At 50.7% G+C, this 23,180-nt stretch overlaps 1 protein-coding gene across 7 annotated transcripts in view; it reads left to right on the forward strand.

Moving 5' to 3' along the window:
• Window positions 1–23,180, forward strand: part of CNTFR (ciliary neurotrophic factor receptor) — a gene marked incomplete at both ends in the record, with an annotated part of 209,952 nt that overhangs the window by 88,643 nt on the left and 98,129 nt on the right. Inside the window, one exon of one of the 7 annotated variants that reach the window (XM_080371313.1) lies at window positions 11,770–23,114. The exons of the other annotated variants lie outside the window; for them this stretch is intronic. Of the gene's footprint in view, window positions 1–11,769; window positions 23,115–23,180 lie in introns of those variants that run through there. 7 annotated transcript variants of the gene reach the window in all.

Genomic DNA, 23,180 nt, shown 5'->3' on the forward strand with positions numbered 1-23,180 from the left:
CGCTTTCCCCAGCGATGCCTAGGAGAAAAATGCCCCGAGTGATATTTGTAGCCAAATGGTGCGATGGTGTCTTCTTGGTTGGGCTCATATGCACAGCTCTCCATATCAGCATGGACATACTTGAAGCCTCCAAGGCTAGATACCATCTCCAGATACTTTTCTGTGCTGGTGGGCACAGCTGGGTGAGTCCTCCGTTACTTCTCCGCCTGATCCAGGTGACTGATAAGCTGACAGAGGGAGAGTGTCCTCGCCGGGTGTCAACCCCTCATGGGAAGGCTTTATGGGATGGAGATAGCAGCCTGGCGTGGGAGACGGGAGACCTTTTTCCCTGACACCTGCATATGGTGCGACTTCGGCACAGCCTCTTGCGTCCGGTGTTTTTTGTGTGTTTTCCGAGGCGTTTTGTGTTCACTCCTTGGCCGGTGCTGGGAGGACTGGATTGGAAAGGAAAGGGATTTTCATACTTCATCTTTTTCTCACCGGGGCCTGAAACGTGAGCGCCTCCAAGGCGCGACCAAATGAGGTGGTAATGTGTTCATCAGCTGGGAAATCACTGGACCTCAGAAAAATGGGGAGGGGAGAGATGGAGAGACATGTGAGGATTTGTGTCCGCCCTCTGCCCCTGGGCAACTGTGGTTTTAGCATGCAGCTGGTGGGTGCGGGGAACATGGTGTTGAGGAGCATCCTAATGGTGTCAGGGAAGGTGGGGGCCCTGCCTCAGTTTCCCCACCCTGAGCAGCAGCTGTCTTGGAGAACCATACGGACATCACATTTGCAGTGATGTACTGGAAGCAGTGCTCCTCATCCAGGGTTGAGGGACACATGCGAAGAGAGAGAACCCATGTCAGTAAATAATGAAATACAGGGAAGAGGCACAGGGGAGAGCTTGCCTGCCTCAGGGCACGGGTTGCCCCTCGGCTCTGCCCAGCCGGGAGCAAACTCCTGCAGGGAACAGGTTATGTTTTCCTGGCTGGATACATGTTTTATCCGTAAGACCTCATGCTGGCCACGCTGGCATTTCCCTTGACCTTGATGCTCCTTTCCCCAGCATAGCCCTTCTTTCACCCACCACCCGCCAGTCCCACCATGCACCTTCTTAGAATGGAAGCATTTAATTTGTGCTCTTAACTCTCCCTGGTTGTGTATCAGCAGGATGCTCGGCAGTGGCACAGCCAAGGAGCTGGCTGCACACCGGGTGCTATGTGTGTGTAAATAAAGCAGCTTCAAATCTCTTTTTGGTTTTGTGGACTCTTCTGCCCTTCCCGCGTTTGAGGAGCTTTTGCTGGCTGTCTTTTGTTGCTCCCTGCACCTCCTTCCTCTTCCTGTTTATCCACCTCCTTTGTGAATTAGTCTCAGACTCCGCTCTTTTTCTACATCTCATTGCTTTTATTGCCCGTCTCTGAACAGAAACTCTGGCCTTTCTTACACAGGATATCCAGGATTGATCACAGCATTCCAGGTCAGGGCATACTGTTGATTTACACCGTCACGTATTTTATAATCCTGGGTCTTTATGTATCACCTAACATTTTGTTTGCCATTTTAGCTGTGGCCGCAGAGCAAAGGCTGACATCACTTTGCTGGCTGTTTTTGGCTAATTTAGACTGCAGCAATGTGTGTGATTAGTTCAGAATCTCCCTTGCAGCGTGCGGTGCCCTGCATTTATCCCCACACTGGGCTTACTCACTGCCTGGCGCTGCCGTTCACTTTGATGGTCTCCCCTATCCATCATATTCTTGATTAGCCTAAATAATATTGTCATCTGCCAGTTTTTCCTCCTCGTTGCTCAGCCCTCTTCAGACCATTAATAAACAGATTATAGCGTGCTAAGCCTTGTCCAAAACACCAAGGCGCAGAGAGCTGGCAGTGCCCGCTCGGTCCGAGCTGCTTCGGTTGCTTAATAGATTTAAGGTCTGAGACATGAAGGAGGTAATAGCGAAAGGAGGCAGAGGAAATACCCTTGGTTTTACTACAGTGTTTCTGTTTTCTAACATGCCTGTGTCTCTGCCCCATTCACTTTATGAATGGTTAATACAGGTCTGCGTAACCAAATACGCTCTTAGTGTTAATACTTTTAAACACAACCATTGTGTATTTAAATGGCAAGAGCCTTTTAAGGGAAATACTTAGGACTTTGGTTTCATGGGAATAGCATAGTTTAATATGAAAAAAGTGTAGAGTATTATTGATGTGCGATATGGTAAAATTATGTATGTGGACATATGCTTGCAGTTAGATCAATAGATGTTATTAATGTGTAAAGATATCATTTTTATGTTTCTTTTTTCCGAAGGGCTTTGTGGTTAGCTTATATTTTGAGCTCATTGATGAAAGAATAGTATTTATTTTGAAAAGTCAATGATTCAAATCAGGGCAATTTTTTTAATGGGCTGTAACTTTTAAGCAGCGTAATAAATTTTCTTTGTCACTTACAGAAGTATTTCCCTTTGTGTTCAAGATGAATGTGGCAGTCTTCAGGTCAATGGCTCTGGTTTTCCCTATGGTAAATTCTGGAGGTGCTGAGCTGGCCTTTTCATGGTAGAAGCAGCTTGCAACTAAAATGCCTTAAAAATTTGCATGATTTGGGAAAGGAAGCAAGGGAAGAGTGATCAAAGCCGTGTTCGCAGTTTTCTTATGTATTGCCCAAATTGAAATAGGCATAATCCTTACAGAGCATAGAAAATGTGGCAGAAATCGTATGTCTGTGCTGTGGTTTGTAGCCTCCTGGCTTCTTGGAAATGTCTGATGCTCTGGCAGCTGCACCAGCATCAGCAGACCTGTGCTTCTTCAAGGTCCCTTCCCTTCTGCAATCAGGATGGTTTTCTTGCTCATACAGTGTGCCCTGGCAGTGACTTCTGCTGGGTTTTGCTGTGTGAAAGCACCATGAGAGCTGTGTCTTGTGTTGCTTTAACCAAGTGGTTGATGGTTGTATTAGGCAACCTGCAATTGCTGTGCTGGGTGAAGGAGCAACCAGTTGTTCCCTCTTCACCTCCCTGGCTTTTTTTTGTTTGTTTGTTTGTTTTGTTTATAACTTCACTATGGAGAGATTGGGCAGTGTACTGCAGCTTGCCTGCTCCTGAAAAACTTTTCATAATACAACCTGCTTTGAAATGCTGGGTGAGAAATAGCAGGGGCGCCCTATGGGTGCCATGCCCCCATCTGCCTCTCCGGCTTTCCTCTTGGCTCAGGCAAGCCATGCTCTTCGTACCACTGAGCAAGAGCTGCTCAGAGCTGTGTGAGCTGCTTGGTTGCTTTTGCTTGTGTCTTTGCACCAGCGGGACCAAATTTCTGATCTGATTCTGAATTCAGCTTGTGACCCCGCTTTCCAGACTCCCACCTCACCCTGGAGCTGTTGGGAATATTTGCTCCTCCAGAACCTCCATTTCCCTCTTTAGAGGATGGTAGTAGCTCTCTTGTGCTCTTATTTTGCTCAGTAAGTAGGATGAAAACAGATGAGGTCATTGGTGTCTATACAGGCAGATTTGGCCTCCATTTTCTGTTTACTAGGACTGCATTAGTTATGAATAATGGCGCGTCAAACTACTCGCTCCAAGCAATTTATTCATGGGATTTGGCCCCGCTTGCTGTCTGAGAGTTGCCTGCCAACAGGATCTCGTTTTTAAAATACACTTACAAACATGCAGCCGTTTGCCCTATCTGTTTGCAAACATATCTGAGCTGCTGGGTGCTGAGCAGCTGCTCGGCCCTGGTTTCAGGGTGTTGCAGTTGGGCTCCAGAAATCACCTCCTGCGGTTTTGGTCCATGGATGGGCAGTGGTGATGTCCATTGAAGCAATTAAAAGAGATTGAAGACAAGAAGTCATGGGAGGTTTTAAATAGTCTTCCTTCTCTTTTTGCCCCAGGGGACATCATTAAATAAAGCTGGAGGCACAGACACAATCCCAAACCTTTGAGACAGGATTCCCTCCCTGACCCAGGAGAGACGGCAACAATTTCTACCTCGTTTCTTGCCGTCTGGCAAATTTTATGTCTAATTTTTTGCTCCGTCACATCCCTGCAGAATAGCCATTGATTTATATAGTGGCTGAGTCCAAAACAAATGCTCTTGCTGGATACCTGTATTCTGTCCAAGAAAGGGTCCTGCTCCCCAAACTTGGATGAAAAGGCCAAAACCAAAAAAGAAACCCCCACTTACTGTGACGCTGGGGGAGAAAGGAACACAATAACGCACGTGTGATGGGAAGTGACCATGGGTCAGCTCTACTCGGCCGCTGCTGGTACGGTGTGCACTGCAGACTGCTGTTTTCCAGGGTATTGCTCCTTTGATTGATTGCTTAATTTGCGTGCTTGTGCGATAGCGACTGTCATGCGATGCTCTTTTGTCGTGCTGGACTGAAGGATTTTATTCTTGGGAGACAGTTCAGGCTCCAGGATGCTTCCCGAGAATTCCTGGGCTGATGTTCCCATGGGCCATATTTGGAAATCCCAACCGTTTCTGCTTGGCCAAAAGCACCAGTTGATTTTAAGGGACATTTTGTTTGTGTTACTGTGCGTGTTTCTGGCCCCTGATGGTCTTGAAGGGGGAAAAAAAAAATATTCCCAGCTCGCAAGACGTTTGTGCTAATTAAACAGCAGGGGATTTGCTTCTCTTCACCACGGGTTTATTTTTTAGGCTTCTGTCAGGCCTTTTGCGCACAGATTTCCACAGACCTCGTTAACATGGGTGGTAGACGTCACATAAAGTTAGTCAGATTTTTTTCTTCTCAAGGCTGGTGGGATGCAGACCGAAGTTGAGGGATATGTTCCCACCATACAGCTCCATTACCTGAAGTTCCAGATCCCCTCCATTGCCTGTCCAGAAAGAAGGCTCCTCAGTTTATTAGGGAGTGATTTGCGCCAGGAGCCTGGATCCTAGGTACCTTGTGCTGCTGCTTCTCTCCCTCGCTATAGAGGGATTTTGTAAGAACCACATCCTGACCGAGACAGCAGAAGAATGCGCGCTCTCCCCTAGGTACCACACCACAACTGGAAGTCTTACTATTTTTTGGCCTTTTCTAACCTTTTGGGCAGGGAGAAGCAGACCAGGCAAGGCTGAACTTTCTTTCCCCTTCATGCCCATGTTGCAGCGTTAGAGCATTTTCCCTCCCCACCTGGGAAGGCTGTAAATCCCAAGCCCGGTTTCAGTTCCCTCCATCTGGATGTTTGAGTGATTTGTCCACAAAAGCTGTCAATTCTGGAGCCTCTGGCAAACTCAGGAATCCCCCCCTTCACCCCAGGGAAGTGAAGTGGTCCCTGGAAAGCCACCGACAGACTGGTCTTTGGCAGTTAACTTCTGCTTAAAGCCTGCTGCCCGGGGAGCAGCCTGGGTGCTGCGGCAGGAGCCCTGCCTAAGCTCACCCCGCACCGGGCACGCATCCTGTCTGCCCTGGGCTCCCCTCCCACCAAAACCCAGCAGCTCTGTCGAAGGGCAGGTCCAGCTTCCAGTGCTGCTCGTGATGTGCCAAGCGTGGACTGAGAGGTCAGGGGGAGCCCAGTTATGCCCCACTAACCCCGTGTCTCTGTGGTTTTACTCCATCAATCTTCCCCGGTTTCATTTTTGGCTGTGGGGGAATGTGAGAGGGGTTTTGGAGGGTGGACTGCAACCCAGGACCCTCTGGATTGTAATAGATGCCCTGGTGTTGCTTGAGGCGTGGGGGACCACAGCGGCAGAGCTCCTGCTCCCCCTGAATTAGAGCAAGGGGCTAGATCCCACAGCCCATGGCAGGGCGAGCGCCTGCTGCTTGCTCTGGCAAGGTCTCTGATTTTGACCACAAATTCCCCTCTTTCATCCGAGAGATTCGCCCTGAAACACCTCCCTTCCAGGGAATCTGCGGGATTCTTTTTCTCCCCGTCCTGTGCAAAATCACGCAGTCAACAAAATCTTTTCCAGCGCTAATCCTCGGCTATGCAGGAGGAGTCCTCCAGCCCTGCGGTAGTAGTGGAGAGACAGATGTTCAGCAGATAATTAGTGCAGTTGTGCAGCGCCTTCCTGCTCGAAGCCTGGATGCCAGAGCCCCCAAGTAAGCGGCTGCGTGTCTGTCTGCATTGCTTTGTGCTGCGAGACCTCTTTGGAAAACCGGAGCTGATAGGACTTGCTGCTTTAGGAGACACCATGCTCCCCAGGAAAGTCCTCTCTCACGCCAGTTCCCAGAGCCATTTCTGCTCCGTTATCCATTTAAGCACCACTGAGCCTCTCTGAAACCTTTTTACTTTTCCTACGGGTTATCCCCCAGAAAGGGCTTTATTATATTTTTTTCCATTCCAGAGGTTTTCTGTAGTTAAGGGTTAAGTTTTAGGATGGAACCAGCTCTGTCCCGATGAGGAAAGGAGCACCGAATGCAAAGGGAAGTGATGATTTCGGCACAGGGCAGGGAAACACAGCTTCTCAAGGTTTTTTTTCTTAATGAAATTTTTGAGTGGTTTTCAGAAGCAGCCGGAAATGGCAAAGGCTGATTTCAGTTGAAAACCAGGGAAGAGGACTCCTGGCTCCTCTTTGACAAAAGACACAACGCTGGGTTGCAAATCCTTTGCAGAAACCGGGCACTGTGGGAGCAGGTGGCTCCCTTTCACGTTTTTCCGTGGTGGTCCTGAGGTCCATCATCAGTCTAATTGTTTCCTAGTAATTGGATAGTGTGGGCGTGATGGCATCTTTGAAAATCCCAGGTCATTTGCAGGGCACTGGGGTGCAGCTGGAGGGTGTGTCGCCAGCCTGTGCTCCCAGTGGGACTCCTCAGCTTGGCCCTACACCAACATCTAAGGATACCCATAAGGAGAAGCTGGCAGCCATGGTGGTCAGAGTTGCCCACCCTGTCAGAAGCATTGGACCCTCCTGCAAGGACCCTGAGAGGTTTTTGTGGCTCCTTTACCCCTCCTTTACCCTCCCAACGGAGGGAGTGGAGATGGGGAATGGTATTTGAGTTTCCCAGGGCAGCAACATCACCCCATGAGGATGGGCACCCGCATCTCACCTGGGGTCAAGAGGACCTGCCCAAACAGCCTCTGTGGTATTCCCCATCTGACTTTGCCTCCTGAGCTCCATTTGGTTTCAGACTGGGATGGTTTGCAGAGTTCCTGTTCCCCAGCTCTGCCCCCGCCGACCCCAGTACCCACTCTCCAGGAGGGGTAGGGCAGGGCTGTGCCTATGGTGGCTCACCAGGGATCTGATGAGAACTGGCAGTTCATTGCACCTATTTAAAGGCAGCCTGGCATGGGGAGAACCTACAGCAGGGCACGCTCCTTAAACATGCTCCCCAGCAGATTTAGTGTTGTCTTTTAAAACCCGGTCGTTCGTTCAGGCGCAGAAGTGCTGCTTGCTTTCCATGTGCACGTGGGATGAGGATGACCTGAGAGGCAGCCGGCCACACTCAGACCCCATAGCTGGAGGAGTTTACAGGTCGGCGAGTGGAATAGCAACTGGAGAGCCCGAAAACAGAGCCAAATCGCTTATCCTTCCTCTGTCCTCCTTTGGGCAGCCTTGTAGCTTGCTCAATATTCACTCCGCAGCATGCACTGACTGTACACAGCACCTAGTGTTGTGAAATTAGCCTTTTGGGGATTTTCTTTGTTTAAAAGAAAACCTTTCAACAAAAAAAGGGTAACTTTTGATGTATATAATTCTTCCCCTCTTGCATATGTTCATTTTTTGATTCAAACACACTGTTGAAACCTTTCTTCCCTTGCAAAGCAAAATCCCCTGGAAGAGAGCAGAGCCTGCTCGTGTGCATTTATTTTTACCAGATCTTGAAATAATTTGTGACTTAAAAAGAGGGGGGGGGGGGGGGGGAAAGCCTGTTCCTGATTGAAGCCGCTGAGCATTACTGTGATAGAACCAAAAATAATAAGGTAACGAGCAGCTCTAACCTTAGCTTAATTAACACATCGTTAAGATCAAGTGCATAGAGAGGTAGCAGCTCTGTGCCGCTGTGCCTGGCACGCGGCTCTTGCAGCTGAACTGGGAGGCTTGACAACCCAAGAAATGCATTGCAATTTATTTCTTATTTAAGTGTTTGTTCTCTAGCCCTGGTGAATAAGCTAAGTAATTTCTCCAGGGGAGATCTGCGACACACTTGTAACAGTTTTCAGGTACGAGTGGGAAGAAATGAGTAATGTGTGAAAGGGCAGCATGTGATGGGGGAAGGTTTGCTCAGAAAGATGCCTGGTGTGAGCAGGTCCAGATCTGGATCCTCGGCTGCTGAGAGCAGTCAGGAAAATGGGAGATGACTGAAAGCTTTTAGTGCCAGAGCTATTTGTTGATGTCCGAGGCAGATCGCTTTCTGATCTCATCTCCCCTTGCACTGAGCTTGGAACCAGAAGGAGAGGTAAATGGGTCAAGATTCCCAGGGGGGCAGTGAGAAGGGCCAAAAAGCAGGCGTCCACAGGGGGAAAACAGTCGATTTGGCAGGTCTGGAGTTCATTGAGAAGTTATTGCTTTGGAAGGCACAGGAATATCTGTTGGGAGTCATAGAAGAGTTATTGGTGTTGGAAGTTATGATGTAGAATTATGGTGGAGGATATAGAGACCCTTATAGAAGCTCAGCAAACCTGTGAATCCATCTATCTAAGCACCCTCAATTCCCACTGAAATCCTTTTGGAACAATAATAATCATTTAACAAAGGAAATGGTTTTTGACCCAGACAACTAAATGCATTTCCGCTTAGTGCTTCCCAGCCCTTGCCTGATGCTCAGCCGTGTGTTGAGGTTGCCTGTTATTTTCCCAGACATCAAAGGCTTTGAAGGAAAAAAGTGCAACTTGGGAAAAATTGATTGTTTGCCATGAAAATCTCCCCTGAAAAGAGCAGTCTGAAGAACAATTAGCCAGAGGCATGCGAGCAGATTGCAAAGCAAAAAAATAAAACATCAGGCACAGGCTAGGATTCTCCTGGGAGAGGTGGTGCAATGCCCTGGGGGTGCAGGAGCAGTTAAAGAGGATGAGGGGATTGCAGAGACCTGAATTGTTTCCTTTCCTCAGGTTTTGTTACAGTGGGTATTGGAGAGAGATCTGCTCCCAGGTGAATGCTGGCAGGAGGGAATGGCTAGAACCTGGAGCTTTGCTGTGCGTCTGGTACACCACGTCCTGTCTAATATAACAAAAGCCTGAAGAGCAGCCTGTACTGGATGGAGGGACTGATGCAATGTTCCCCTCTCTCCTTCAGCTGGGAGGCTGGGGCTCTGAAACACTGCCTTTGCTATAACTGAAGGTGATGGTGCCCATGTACCACTAAATGATAATTTTGGGTCATGAAAGCTGACTTTCCACCTGCAAGGTGCAACACCTCTTCCCTGACAGCAGAGAGGGATGGAGAAGTAAATCCAACCTTCTACAGCTGTATCTTCAGAAGACATCGCAAGCAGCTGGGAAGGACCTGAGCCCCTTTGCAATGCCAATGCCATGGGGCCACGTGCAAACACTGGGTTCATTTTGCAGTTGCTAGCTTGTGGGGTTTTTTTGGTGTATTTTGGACCCAAAAGAGCGATTGTTCTGGGAAAGGATCAATAGCTCAGCCAAGCACCCAAGTTATTAACTCACAAACAAACAGGGTCAGGGCTGATGAGAGGAGGAAGAATGTCAATTTTCTGTGCAAATGTTATTACAGGGAGCCTTCAAGGAGTGTTTTATTTAGCAAATCAGGGCTATCAGAGACAGCTTCCCTTGCTGGAAGAAGGAGGAGAGTCGGGGAATCAAATTATATATATGGGAAAGGGTCTCAGGGGGGTGCAGGCTGAGGGTCAGTCTGAAGGGACCAGATCAGGTGGGCTGTCATGTGTGAGAAGGATTCCTCTCTTTCCCTATCCATTTGCCCATCTAGCTTTGCTCCTGCAAGTAGAAAAGGCTCTCTGCCCAGTCCCTTCTCTCCTCTCCCCTGGTTGTTTTTGGGATGTTTGCCGTCACAGGCAAAGGACGTGAACCTGCCCTGATTTTTTCCGTAAGGGGAAAAAAAGGGCTGGCCCTTCAAGCCATCCTCCCTTGGAGGTGGGTAATAAAAAATCAGGAGTCACCCCCTCAGCTGCACTCATCACCCTTAAAGCTACCTGCAGGGCATGTCAGATGGCTGTGCCTCCTCCTTGTTCAAATCCTCATCCTTCTCTTCGTAGTCTGGCATGCCAGTACTTTACATCACCTCAAATCGTTGCCTTGTGCCTGTAATGAAGAGTGGCAGAGGGCTGGAGGGCCGGGCTGGCAGCTGGGGCTGTCCCAGTTGTTAGCAGATGCAGTCATGCATTAAAATCTTTGAAATCCCAGCCCTTCTCCCCTGTTATTTCCAGTGTCAGCAGTGACTCAGTATGTAAAAAATATTACCAAGGTCGGAGCTTCTGCTTTGAAATCTCAGCTGCCACAGAGGAGGCGGTTTTGCAAGACATAAAATGCAGTTGGTATTTTGCCACATCCCAGACTTGCAATGTACCGTGCAATGTGTTCCCTCATCCAACGTTTAGAAAGTAGATGGAGAAAAATCTCTATTTCATTCCCCTTCACTTAGGTCTGTCCTCATGCTAAGCCCTGCAACAAAGTCAGGGAGGATGAGGTTGGATATTTAATGTTGTGGTACAGAAGTGAAGTTTTTTGCATCCTGTGTGCTTAAGCTTCATCTCACAAGGGTATTGCTGTGACACCAAAGAGAACTGCGAGGGCAGCGGCAGGGAGATCGCAGGGCTGCCTGCTCGGGGTTAACTGCAGGGTGCTCGGCGCAGCAGCATTGCCTGCCGAGCTTGCAAAGCTGGTGTTAGTATCCGAGGGTGCCTGTGCCTGTAGCCGCTGCTGTTGCAGTCCCCTCTGTGCCTTTCTGCATGGGAAGCTGGGTGCTGATTTTGGGAAGGCAATGCACCACCCTGACCTGACATGGGTGCAAAGGGAGGGAGGGCTCATTGCAGCGATACCTGACCATTTAACCCCCCCACTCAGCACCGCCAAGCACACCCTTTTCTTCTTTCCTCTGGTAAAACCTTATGGATGGCAGGTCCACAGGAAAACAGAGCCTGACATTTCCAGGGAAGCGTGCAGCCACTTTGCCTTTACAAGCCCATAAAAGCAGAGTGGAAGAGCACCCTTCTACTGCCATGCACCTATCTGACGTTTAAGAAAACGGTCTGCAATTAAGGCAAACATCTGCCAGGGTGGGTTAGCCCTGCGTGGTCTAGCTCTTGCAATGCCACTGTTTCCATCACCCCATGGGGGTCTGTGGGTATGTTGGGCAAACCCCTACCTCTCACCAAGGGTCTGGCTGCAGCAGTGCACTGGGAGCTTCGTTACCACAGGAAGCAGCCCTGATGCAGCCAGCCTGTTTTGAGGATTCGAGGTTGTACAGTGCTGATGCTGTGAGTAAGGCAGAGAGGCCAGTGCTCCTGGACCCAATCATTGCTCCGCTCATTGCTGAAGCACATGTCTCAAGCTGGATTTTTGGAGCCTGATGTCCCAGTTGCTGGAAGCAACAGATGTCATGTTCTCCCCAGAGCTGAGCCCACTTGGCTGCACCCTCATTCCTTTATATACCCCTTGCTCATACATCTGCATGTCCTGGGCATGCTCCTGTGAGCTTTGCAGTGTCTTGTCTACTGATGAAAAGCTTTTTCCTGAGCTGAAGGGGGGAAAGATAGTGATGGTTTCCCATCCAGCAAACTTCTGCTGGTGCCAGTTTGTAGTACAAGGTCATGCTGGGCTCCTGTGAGGAAGCGCCTGAGGTGAGTGATGCCTTGCTGAGCAGTAGCTGTGTCTCAGAAAGCAGCTGTCTGCAGCTTCGTGTCACATTTCTCACCCCAAAAAGCTCGCCAGAGAGTTCAGGGAGGGTTTGCAGGACAGAAGAAGCTGTGTCCAGCAGGCAGAACAGCAAAAATTGTGCCCGTGGATGAAACAAGAAAATCTGGCTGCAAAGCCCAACATCTTATTCCACATTCAGCAATACCTTTAAAAACAAAAAAACAAAAAAACAAAAAAAAAAAAGAACAAGCCCTTCATATTTTTGCAGAGCTCTGGTCCCAATCAAATAGCTGGACTGGGAGAAGCATTAGAAAATGGGGGAACAATCTCATGTTAGTCCATTGGGAAAGTTAATAGACATTTTCCATCCCATGTTTGTAGGATTCTGGGCCTTTCGCAATAGCTGCTCCACTTAAACCGCAGCTTTGTGCATTACCTCGCTCAAACTGACGGCTCCTTCCCCTGCAGCGGCCCCGCTTGTCTCATTAAAGCTCCCACCTTTCCGCTGCTCAACTGAAAATCAACAAAGGGAAATTTAGGCTGGATATCAGGAACAATTTCCTCAAGTTGACTGTGAAAGTGCCTCTAGGGAGCAGCAGCAGAGGCTTCGTTGCTTGCAGCATTTAATGGGTTTCCCGTCTCGGCATGGGAGGGAGAGGGCAGGCCATGGTCGGAGCAGTCAGGACAGTGCTGGGCATCCCTGGCTGCAGGCAATGGTCTTGCTCTTTTTTTTGTTATTTCCCTAGGGAGGAGTAGGGCGGGTGTTGCTGCTTCTCCCTCCTCGCTGCTCTCACCACTATGCTGCAAGTGTGTCAGCACGGTGGCTTTCCCCATTAATAAATGCTGAGATAACTCCCTGCCTGGGAGAGCGACCCGGGCATGTTTGGCTTGAAACAGCATGTGTTCTCTAGCTGTCCAAAAACTGATTTCAGGTGAGAATAACTCCACACGTGTGCTGGAAAAAGCAGATGCCTTCGTTCAGTGACTCACGTCCTTTCTGCATCTCATTGTCAGCTCAGCATTTGGTGGAGGGGGTTTTCACTCATAGTTTTGCTGTCCCAGGTTAGTTCAGGCTGGCTCTTCTCCATGCTGGGGTGAGCCTGCAGCTGTGCCCCTGGGTATTGCTGCTCTGGAATTCAGTGTATGGCTCGGAATGTTTTTTTCCAAATGGGGTGTGTGGTCCTGCTCTGTGCCCCAGCATGGCAAGTGCATGGAGCACAGTGTCCGCTAGATTCTGGCACTGCCTGGCACCTTTTCTGCAGTTCCTGAAGGGCAAACACTGGAGAGGCTCCCAAAATATTCTGTCTCTGGGGAAGCTGCTTGTGTCACATCACTGGGTTAGACCTTTAGTTTCACACTGAGCTTTTAAGCTCATTGTTTCAATTGGAAAGCCAAGGTCTCCTGCCAGTCCCCCTGGTCCAAACAAAGGGGGCAGGGGGATGGAGAAGCTGCCACTTTTCTGAGGTCAATTTGAATGGAGTGAACCATGTTCTCCTGGAGGAAAAGCAAGGTTATTGTGCATGATGCTTCAGGGCAGAGGAGGCCTGGCAGGGCTCTCTGGTCATTCCTGGCTGGCAACACAGGCAGGAAGGGCTCGCAGATGGGCAGCTGTGAATTAAGGTGAAGCAAACCTTCCGCAGAGCTTAGTTGGGAGGGCAGCTCGCAACTCAGGCAGCATAAGAGATGAGGAGAGGTGACAAGGTAGAAACAAAGCCCTAAGGGGGATTAAACCCTTGCCCAGGCTCCTGCAGTGTGTTTGGGACTCCTTGGAGGCCAGTGGTGTCGAGCAACAGGGCGGGGTAAGCATCTCACAAGGATGTATGATCTCACCTCGGATCACTTTTAGTCCAGAAGCCTGATATGTGGAAAGGGGAGAAGAAAGACCTTGTAGTGTAGCATCCCGTAAACATATAGTTGCTGTTGCAGGACGTTTGAAGTGAGAAGAAAAAATGTATGGTAGGAGAGGGACATGAGTGCTTTTGCAGTCCCCATTCCTCAGGGTGCCATGTGAGCATCTTATGGCTGTTTGTGGGCTTCCCCTTGCAGTGACCTTGTGAGGCCATAAATACAATGGAGACAGAAACCCCAGGGTTTCTGGGGAGCATGATTTTGGGGTGTTGGCACGTAGTATCCCCCAGTGATTTTTCGGGGTTGCACGTCCTTCCCATCCCACACTCCCTCCACAGCTGGTGCTGAACGAATGCGGAGGACATTTAATCCTTTCTTAGAATAATTTCATAACCTAAGGCTAAAGGCTACAGATGAGCGTGGCCTGTTGGGGACAGGGAACAATCCAAGGTCCTGGTCAGCGTGACAGGCAGCAGTGTCAGTGCAGCAGCCACCAGGCTGTTTTAAAGCAGAACCCTCTCTAGATAGCTTTTAAAAATGTAAGTGATATCTCACAAAAACATGGTTGGGGTGTGGATTCCAGCTGTGCACTTCAGAGATTTCCGATCTTTTGTTTCCCGTGCATGAACCCAACGCACTAATCTGCAATTTGGGGTCTGACTCTGCTCTTGCTCCAGCCAGCGGAGCTGTGCCGGGAAGTGGGACACCACGTGTGACCCACAAGGGCTCGTCGGAGAGCAAGCCAGGAGCAGTAAGGGGGAAGGGGAGCAGGTTGGGCTTGATTTCTATGACTTAGTTTGCAAAATGTTGTCCTGCCATGCAAGATGCTGCTAGGAGATAGGAGACCCCGTTGGATGCTCTTCCAGAGACCAGAGATTCTGGCAGCAAGCTGCTGCGAAACAGCAGCCCTCTTGGGCTGCACCCACATCCTAGCTCTCTAAGGAGGCATTGCTTGGAGCCTGAGCTTTGGTGCAGAGATGTGCCCTAATGCCACAGGCTTTGGGCAGCCTCCCACAAGGGGGAAAGCTGTCACCAGCGTGAATGCAAGCTGGCTCTGAGTCGTGGCATCTGGTGGTACAGGGGCCAGGGGTCCCTTTTTCCTCGTGCATCACGGTGGACCAGCACAGTGGGGGTGCCTTTCTCCAGGCTTTTTCTTCACTAGCATTGTTCTTACCACCTCCAACGTGGGCCCTGGATGTCTGTGCCCTCCTGGGTGCAGGGGCTGCTGGTGGGCTTCCCATGGTATCACTGGGGAAGCCCATGGAGAAGGAAGGGTGAACACATGCAGCCCACTGTGGGGGCCAACACCAGCAGCGGCCAGGTCAGGTAGTTCAAAGCAGTCTGGAGCCAGGGTGTACAAGCTGTGCAAGCAGCTGGCTACACAGTCCTGAAGAGTTTCTTTGGAGGGGGAAGCCAAGGCCATGTAACACAAGCAGGGCTGCTCTGGTAACGTGTTGTGGGCTGGAAGTGATTCCCTTTGGGGAGCCCAGACCCAGCCCTGCAGCCTTTCCCAGGGCTTTCTTAATTTCATCAACTGTCTTTAGCAAAGTCAGGGTTTCCCTTGTGCTAGCTGTCACAAATGCACCTCTGGCGCTGAAAGTGACATTTGTTTTCTGCAATGGTGAGGCTTTGCCCTCCCAGAGCCAGCTGATTTCTCGCTAATCCTGCCCTCCCTCATTTCGCACATTTTTTTCTTCATTCTGCTCCTAGACCACGATGCTTTGCTAAGCGTCACAGTCAGCAGCAGGTAATTTAAACACACATCTGCTTGCAATCTGGGAGGAAGGAGAGAGGCGGTTTGTCTTTGTTAGAAGCCCGGCGGTCGTGGCTTTTTGCTTACCTGGTGGCATTAAGACTTTTTTGTGGCTCTCTGGAGGCCAGGTGGGAACCAGGTGTCAAATAAGATGGGGAAAAGGTGCCCTGCTGTGGTTCCTTGCCCAAGGGGTATCACTGGAGAAGTTCAGTGAGGGCTGATGGGCTTCACAACCCAACCTGAGTGCTGATACCTGCTGGGTTTGGTTGTCCCCATCTCCCTTGCCCTTTGGTCCCCTTCTTGTGGTCTGCTGGGCTGTCAGCCTTCTCTGGCAATGGCTCGCCATCCTACTGGCCAATTGCTGCTGGGTGTGATAGACAGAGGAAGCCACCAGAGTCAGTGGCCAGGTCCATGGCCTCATTTGAGGAAAGCGCTGTGGTTTGGGTCCTCTCCCTATGGATGAGACAGGGGACATAGGATGAGGAGGAGGAGGATGGAGCTATTACTCTGGGCATGGAGGAATTAAATGGCGCAAGCCTGTAGGGGACCAGGGCTTGTCTCCTTCCAGTGCTTCAGGGCAAACCTTTTTCAGTTCTCCATCCCTTGTTGCTGTTCACTCCCTTGGGTTTCCTCTTAATGCACCAAGCTGCTTGGTTTATTTTTGGAGCTGCTCACTCTCCACTGGCAGCACAGAGATGCCGTGGCATCCATATGGTGGAAGGGCTGAAGGTGGGTAAATCAGGAGAAACTGCTGATTTTCCTGGGGAAACGAGGACACATCCCTGCATTTTTCCAAGGAGCTGGAGGAGTGGAGCAGTGCTGTGACAGTCTCTCTGCTACCGAGGGAGATTGGGGCTGTGGAAGGATGCTGTGACCCCGAAACACTCCTCTCTGCATGCACCCCTTGCAGACCTCTCCTTTCCTGTTGCAGTCCTTGTGACTAGTTTTTAAATGCATTGAAGCCTTTCTTGCCTTTCTTCGTGTTTTGCTAAGTTTAGACTGCTTGCCTTTTCCCTTGGTGTCCCAAAACAGCTGCTGAATGAAAGGCAATCGTTTTCTGATATTCAATACCATAAGCAGGAGTGATTTGAAAATGTGTTGATTCCTTAGACTGTGGGAAAAAGACCTGTACTGCTGGCAAAACCAGGCTTAAAAGTAATGTGGGGGTTTTCAGGGTGGGTTTTTTCTTCTTTTTTTGATGGGTTCATGGAAAAGCAACTCATATTTCTTCATTGCTTTGAATTTTCCCTGGAGGCTTCCAAGGGGCTGAAGTCTTGTATTTCTATACACTTGTTTGCAGAGACGGCAAAATGTAGTGGATTCACACAAAAGCCTTGGATTTGGCAGTATTGGAAAAAGGGGATCTGCATAATGCCCTAAAGCATTGTTCTTACAGCCCATGAAAGCCAGACATCCCAAGGGGAGCTCAATGCCAAAATTAGCTGAACTCACAGCCACATCAGTGGGGTGAAGGGGCTGTCCCATGGCTGGTGCCCGAGGAGTTGTGCTTCCCGGCCCTTGTTTTGACACAGATGTTTTGTGTCACACTCGGGTCCGCTGGCAGCAGCACCGGGGCTTTCTGCTCCCCGTGCCTCAAGGCCATCCATGAGGGAATGGCTCCCACCATCGTGTTCATCCCTCATGGCCGAGCGCGGGGTAAGATGCTGATACCTAGGCTCAGTCCAGATGCTGTGCTGCCAGCCCTGCACAGGCTCTCCTCCAGCTAGCCAGCAGCCTCAGGTTCTCTAAAGATTGCGTGTTTGAGATATGTGTAATATTAGTCCGCGTAAATCACATCTAGCCTATGGCTTCCAGCGCTGCTGGCTTGGGTTCTTGCAGACTAGCTCGCTGTCACTCAGCCGCGGGCCGTCTAGGTTAGCTTAATGAGGAAGCCAGACTAAGATGAAATAATTAATGCAGCTGTAGAGTGGAGATGTAGGAGTCTTTGGGGGATAAGGGAGCTGGCCCAAGTCTTCCTCCCCAACTGGAGTGCTCCAGGCCTTCATGAAGGTTCGGAAATACTCCATTTCCACTGGGTGCTGAAGGTGGGTCTGTGGTCCTTCCAGTCCAGGATGCTCCCAGGAGCTCTCCGAATCAGCTGCGTAGGCACGAGGGTCTGGATCGGGTTCAGGGCAGCAGCTGGGCTGGGGCTGTGAGCTGGGAGCATCGTGGGGGGCCGTGGATGTTTGGAGAGGGTAAACCCCCTGTGCTAGGGGAGAGGAGAGCGGTGCTGGGCTCTGGAGTATGCGCTGTTGTTGGGATGCTCTTCGTGGCCATGAGAATGGAGAGGTGGGCCAGAGCCCTTCTCACTCGGGGCTGGGCCTGCTCCGCCGGTGCGAACGGGCAGCGTCAAGGGGAGGCACCCGCTCCCACCGTGAGCTCCTGCTGCTCGGCGCGAGCCCAAATTAAAGCGGGTTTATTTAGTAAACCTGTTCCAGGATAAAGCTTTTGATTTATAGGCGCCCCGATAGCGCTCCAAGGAGGACTTGTACAACTTTAACTGCATTTTCTCAGCATCACACCAGCCCAATAAAAGAGAGTTCATATGTGCTGCACAAATTCTCACTTCCAATATAAAAAAGGTTTTATGAGACTGGAAGTCTCGCTGGCTCTGCGGGGCCGGGTGTATTGGCGGATACTCTGCATGACAGACCCTCGATTCCTCTTTGAGTTGTCAGACTTCAGTAGCATTTACAGCTATTTAGCTATCAAATTTTATGTGCGGCTCTGAGAGAAATGTGTCTTTTAAATACTGCTCTGTCTCATAAACAGCAGTCTGTTAAACCATGTCAATGGTACAAGTGGTTCATGAAGCCCTCCGATGCAATCGCCTTACATCTCCGCTCGTTACCTGAGCGGCAAAGTGCTGAACAACTCACCGAGTTAATTTTCCGAACTGGTCATCTTGGCTGAGGATCGGCTTGCCGAGCGAAGGCGGGTAATAACCGTGCTACAGCAGCCCAGTTTGGGTCCTCTTTTACCCCAGTGTACATCTCCTTCCTGCTAGCCTCCTTAAAACCCTGCTCGCTTGGTGCTTGCTCTGGCAACAATCTGACAGTGTTTGTTATCTGCACTAATGGTGGCATCAAGAGGCCACCAGCGAGATCACATCCCTAATTTTCCAACCCAAGGCTCTGAAGCTCAGTGTCCTCTGCTTTCTGTGGGAAGACCCTTTGGTCTTCCCTTTGGTTCTCCTCCTTGGAGGAGGAGCTGGCGGCAGGACGTTCCCAGGGTGCTAGTTTTGATCTTGGACATAACAAAATTGCTTTGTTGCTCCTTCAGACCTCCCCTTAGGATATTCCCTCCCCCTCCCCCTTCCCATGGCCTTTCCCCTTTGTGCTTTTCCCAGCAGTGGAGCAGGGGAATAGCATGTAGCACTTTGCATCTCCACACTGTTTATATGGTGACCCAAGCTGAGCCTGTTTACACAAGATGAGGAACTGAAGCTCACTCGCCCTCTTTACCGATAGTGTGATCATGCCAGCTCCAATGCTTGGGATATAATTTACAGACACTGAGCAAGGTTTCAGAGCTGAGCCAGACTTGAGCTTTCAGTCTCTTTTATTGTTTCCTTCTTTTTTTCTTCTTAGTCTTTTAGTGAAAAACGGTAACTTTATGTGCATTTTCAAGCCTGAGCCACTTGGAAGGTGCAGGTGGTGCAGGTGGTGCGGAGAGCCCAGGCTGCGGGTGCCTTTGCCCAGAGGCACGGGGTAAAAAGCACTTGGATGTCTAATTGCAGCCATGCACCGCAGAACTGGGAGGTTTGCTCTCCCATCGCTGCCGTTTCCGTGTGCAATGAGCCGGGGGCCAGGGAGGAAAAAAATATATGTGCGTGTGCAGCATGGTTATTTTCAAATATGAAATTGCACCTGCAAAAATAGAAGCCAGGAAGGGACTGGCGAGCAGCTCGGAGCTGGGAGGTGCAATGCGTGCAGAGCAGGGATGGAGACAGAGTCTCTGAGTTTCTTTCCCATGCTTGCGCCGCCTGATAGTTTTAGCGGACATTACTTTTCCTCCCCCTTGCATTTCAATTAATCATCTGCTTGTCAGCGCTCTTCCCCCCAGCTCCCCTTCCCGCCAAGTCTCGGGGAGCAGCGCGCACACACGCAAGAGCCCATGCACGCAGCCTGCATGCTGACGGCTTGGCCGCTCGTTAATCACTTGCTGGTGTCGTGGGAGTCGGTCCCCACAGGAGGAGGTTTGGCAGCGGGGAAGACGGCCATCTCCTCGGTCTCCACTTCATTGATGGGGATGGGCTGAGCACAGGATCTGGCCCTGCTGCGTTGCAGCCCCATGGCCTCCATCCCTCTCCATGGTCTCCGTCCTACTCCAGGCAGAGAGCTGGTCAGATTTGTTCAATCAGATTTTGCTTTTCAATATGTTTGAAAGGAGTGCTGAGCAAAGCCATCCCCCCTTCAGAGTTTGTGCGGGACTTTTTTGTATCTGATTTTTCCTGGCAATGATGTGCTCATACATCCATCCAGGTGAGAAGTGACCTTGGGCAGCCTCTTGGTCCAAGCAGGGTGAATACTGAGTGCAGACCAGTTTAGTTTGGCCATCTGTGTCTTGAAAACCTCCAGGGCTGGAGATCCTAGAACCTGTCTGGGTTTATCTTCCAGTGGGTGACTGTAATGGGAAAACATCTTTCTTACAGCAAGCCCAAACTGGGCACAATGCTCCAGATGGGGTTTAAGGACTTTTTTTTTATAGTTTTTTTTTCATAGTGGAGGTTGCAGACCCTGCCTAGGCATGTACCTGGCATCAAATTTCCCCTCTGATTGGGAAGAGTTGCCAAAAAAATAACAAAATTAATAAAGTGTACGTGCGCATGTGCATGTTTGTGTGAACAATTAACATAGGAATGATTCCTGTTTTGAAGATTCAACAGAGTTTTGTATTAATACTTTTCACAAGTGTGTTTAAGAACTACAGTTTGACCCCTGCACAAATATGCTGCCTCCACTCAGACTCCTCTGCAACCCCACCAGAAGCTGTGCCCTCTCCCTGCATTGCCTTCAGCTTTACTTCAGCCACACAGATAGTGAACCGAGATGGTTTCTTTTCCTGTCCCCTCTCCTTGGCCAGCGTTTTCCTTAATTGGTGCTCTGAGTTTTCATCTGCCAGGAAGAAGCTTTTCTGGGGGCCAGGTAGGACCTGCTCTGGCAAGGGCTGTTGCCTGCTCTGCTGAGAGGTGCTGGAGCTGCAGAAAGCACCGTGATGGGGATGAGAGGTGCATCCAGAGCTGGGGAAGGGGAGCACAAACATTTTAGGGCAGGTTAAAGAAGGTGGGGCAGACTGGGCAGGCTGTGGGGCAGGAGGCAGAGCACCTTGGAGGTGGGGGCTCAGGGGAAGAGGGGGGCTCAAGGGGAGGAAGGGAGTGTTTGTTGGAGGTGAGCATCCCTGTGAGAGGGCAAGAAGATGTTTGGTGTGAGGTTAGCTCCTTCCAGAAGAGCTCATTGGCTTGTTGCAGGAAAGCCCTTAGCCCCAAATGCTGCTGAGCCAGAAGCTGATGGCGAAAGGGAGGGAGCCAGGAGCACCAGTGGGAGATGAGGGACTGAGCGAGCCATGGTAGTCATCCCCTAGCTGGGACAGTCTCAGCTCTGTGGCCCCAGTGCAGTATTTCCACCCTCTCTGAGTTGTGTGGAAGGGCATTAGCTAAAGGATATGCCTGGTGGCAGGTCCAGGTTGAGCCACCTCTGTGTCCCTGGGCTGGAGAGCTGGGGTTTGAACTGAAACCTCTGCTCCTGCTCTCCATCTAGGCAGCATCGCAGCAGGCTCAGGCAACCAGAAAGAGCAAAACAAGGCACAGAAACGTGTTTCCCCACATTTGCTGCTCGTCTGTGGCTTTACCCTGCGGTGAGTGCAGCAAGCTGATGAGTATGAGTAGACCCGACTCTGGCTCAGCTTTTCCTTTGTTCTGCCATTGATGAATATTTGCGGATTGAAAGTGAAATACAGTGCTTCCCTCTTCCAAAGGAAAAAAAAAAAGAGAAGGGAAGGGAAGGAGCCCCTCTTGCATGCTGCACCGGCAAACCCTTGTCATCCTGTAGCAGGAGGCCAGCGCACATGAATATTCCTGTGCAATATGCGCGAGTGATGAGCCCCATATGCAGGCCTTGGGAGAAATTAAATATTTTCTGCGGCGTTTTCCAAAGAACCTTTCTATCAAAGTGCTCGGTCGGCAGCCAAAACGCCCCAGCTTTTGCAGCCCCAGCTGGTTGACACTTCTTTTATTATTTTATTTTAAAACACTGATGAATAATTTCTAATTAGAAAAAAAGCGCCCTCCCCTAATCTGAGTCTTGCCTCAGTGGATGGAGTTGAGCCAGAGTTTGGGAGAGGGTTGGAGGCAGCTGGGGACTCCATGGCTGCTCTCTGCTGCTGTGTTTTTTTCCTCCTCCGGTGCTGGAGCTTGCAGGAAGGGTCCTGAGATAAAGTGCACACATGGTCCATATCTGCCCAGCAGTGCAGGGTGTAGGACGGCCAGCCGGGCTGGGGCTGGCAGCCTGGTCCTGGCCCCTGCGAGAGGGCAGGGATGTGTGAAAGCTCTGGGCAGGAGGTTTGAAGAGCACCAGCCTCCCAGGTTGAAGGTCACTGGGGTGAAGGTGGGCAAGGGCATTTGCAAGCAAAGTTTGGCATTGCAGGGGCAGATCTTCATGTGCTGGTGGCTTTGCCTGCAAAGGTGAGAAGGAGCAAGGGCATGGTGTGGTTTTGGAGGTGGAAGAGGGGGGGCAGTGGCTGGAGGGAGAGGGAGCCCAAGGAGGGGCAGATACAGAAGATGAGACCTGATGCTGGCTCTTGTCTTGAGCAAAGCCCCTTGCTGGTTTTAAGATGTATGAACATGACGCAGAGTTGGAAAGGAGCTGACTTGTCAGGCGTACAGGGGTGGGAGGTAGAGACTGGTTCTGTGGACTAGAAGGAAAGGAGAGCCTGGAGAGTCTAGTTCAGCAAGAACCTGGCCATTTGGTCAGGGTGATGGGCAGCAGGGTGATGGGCAGCAGGGTGACATGCAGCTGTGGTGGCAGAGAGCGTGGGGCCAAGCAGGAGAAGCATCGAGCACTCCTGGGCTCTGGCAGCATGGCCAGCTCTGGAGGCACAGCCCCTGGAATTGCCCCAGGATGAATTTAGGCCTGGATCCATGCTCCTTAGATGTGACTCTTCATGGCAAGTCACTTGTGTCCATGTTTAGCACTTGCCTTTGATGGTTTACTGGTGGAAAAAATGCCTTGGAAGAGCGTTGCTGCCAGCAGCAGCTGCCCTCGCCTCCAGCCTCCTCTGTGGCAGCTGTGGGGCTTGAGAGCCGAACAGAGCTTGCAGAGCAAAGCCCAGGTGACGGAGGAACATCACCACTGAGCCTGCCGTGCCTCCTCGGCACGCGTTTTGGTGTACAACCCCTCCGTCCCCCCCCCCCCCTGCGGGATCTGCTTCCCTGATGTCAGACAGCTAATACCCCCTAACAAACATGCTAATTTAAGAGCTGTTAAAGCCAGGGGGCAGCGGGAGGTCACAGTCCACACAAACAGATGGTGTTTTGTCCTTGATAATTGAATTTTCCTGTAGTTTTGGGCGAGAGACTTTCTCGACTTTTATTTCAGCACAGCTGCCTCGAGCCAACTCCATTCCTTCGTTCCTTCCTCGTCATCCTCTGCTTGCTCTCAGCAAACGCCATCTGCAGGGCAGTGGCAGGACCCCTGGGAGGACAAGGGTCCCCAGGGGGGTTTGCAGGTGCCCTGGGTGACCCACTGGGCTGGACCCATGTGCTCTGCTGGATCCAGGCTGCAGTGATCAGAGACCCTGAATAGGCAGCAGTTGGAGACCAGGTGAGTGGCGCCAGCCTGGGACTTGCGGGTGCCCCCAGCCTGTTTCAGCAGTACTGGTGGGGGAGA

The sequence above is a fragment of the Falco punctatus genome (assembly GCF_963210335.1).
Source record: "Falco punctatus genome assembly, chromosome: Z".
Taxonomy (NCBI): domain Eukaryota; kingdom Metazoa; phylum Chordata; class Aves; order Falconiformes; family Falconidae; genus Falco; species Falco punctatus.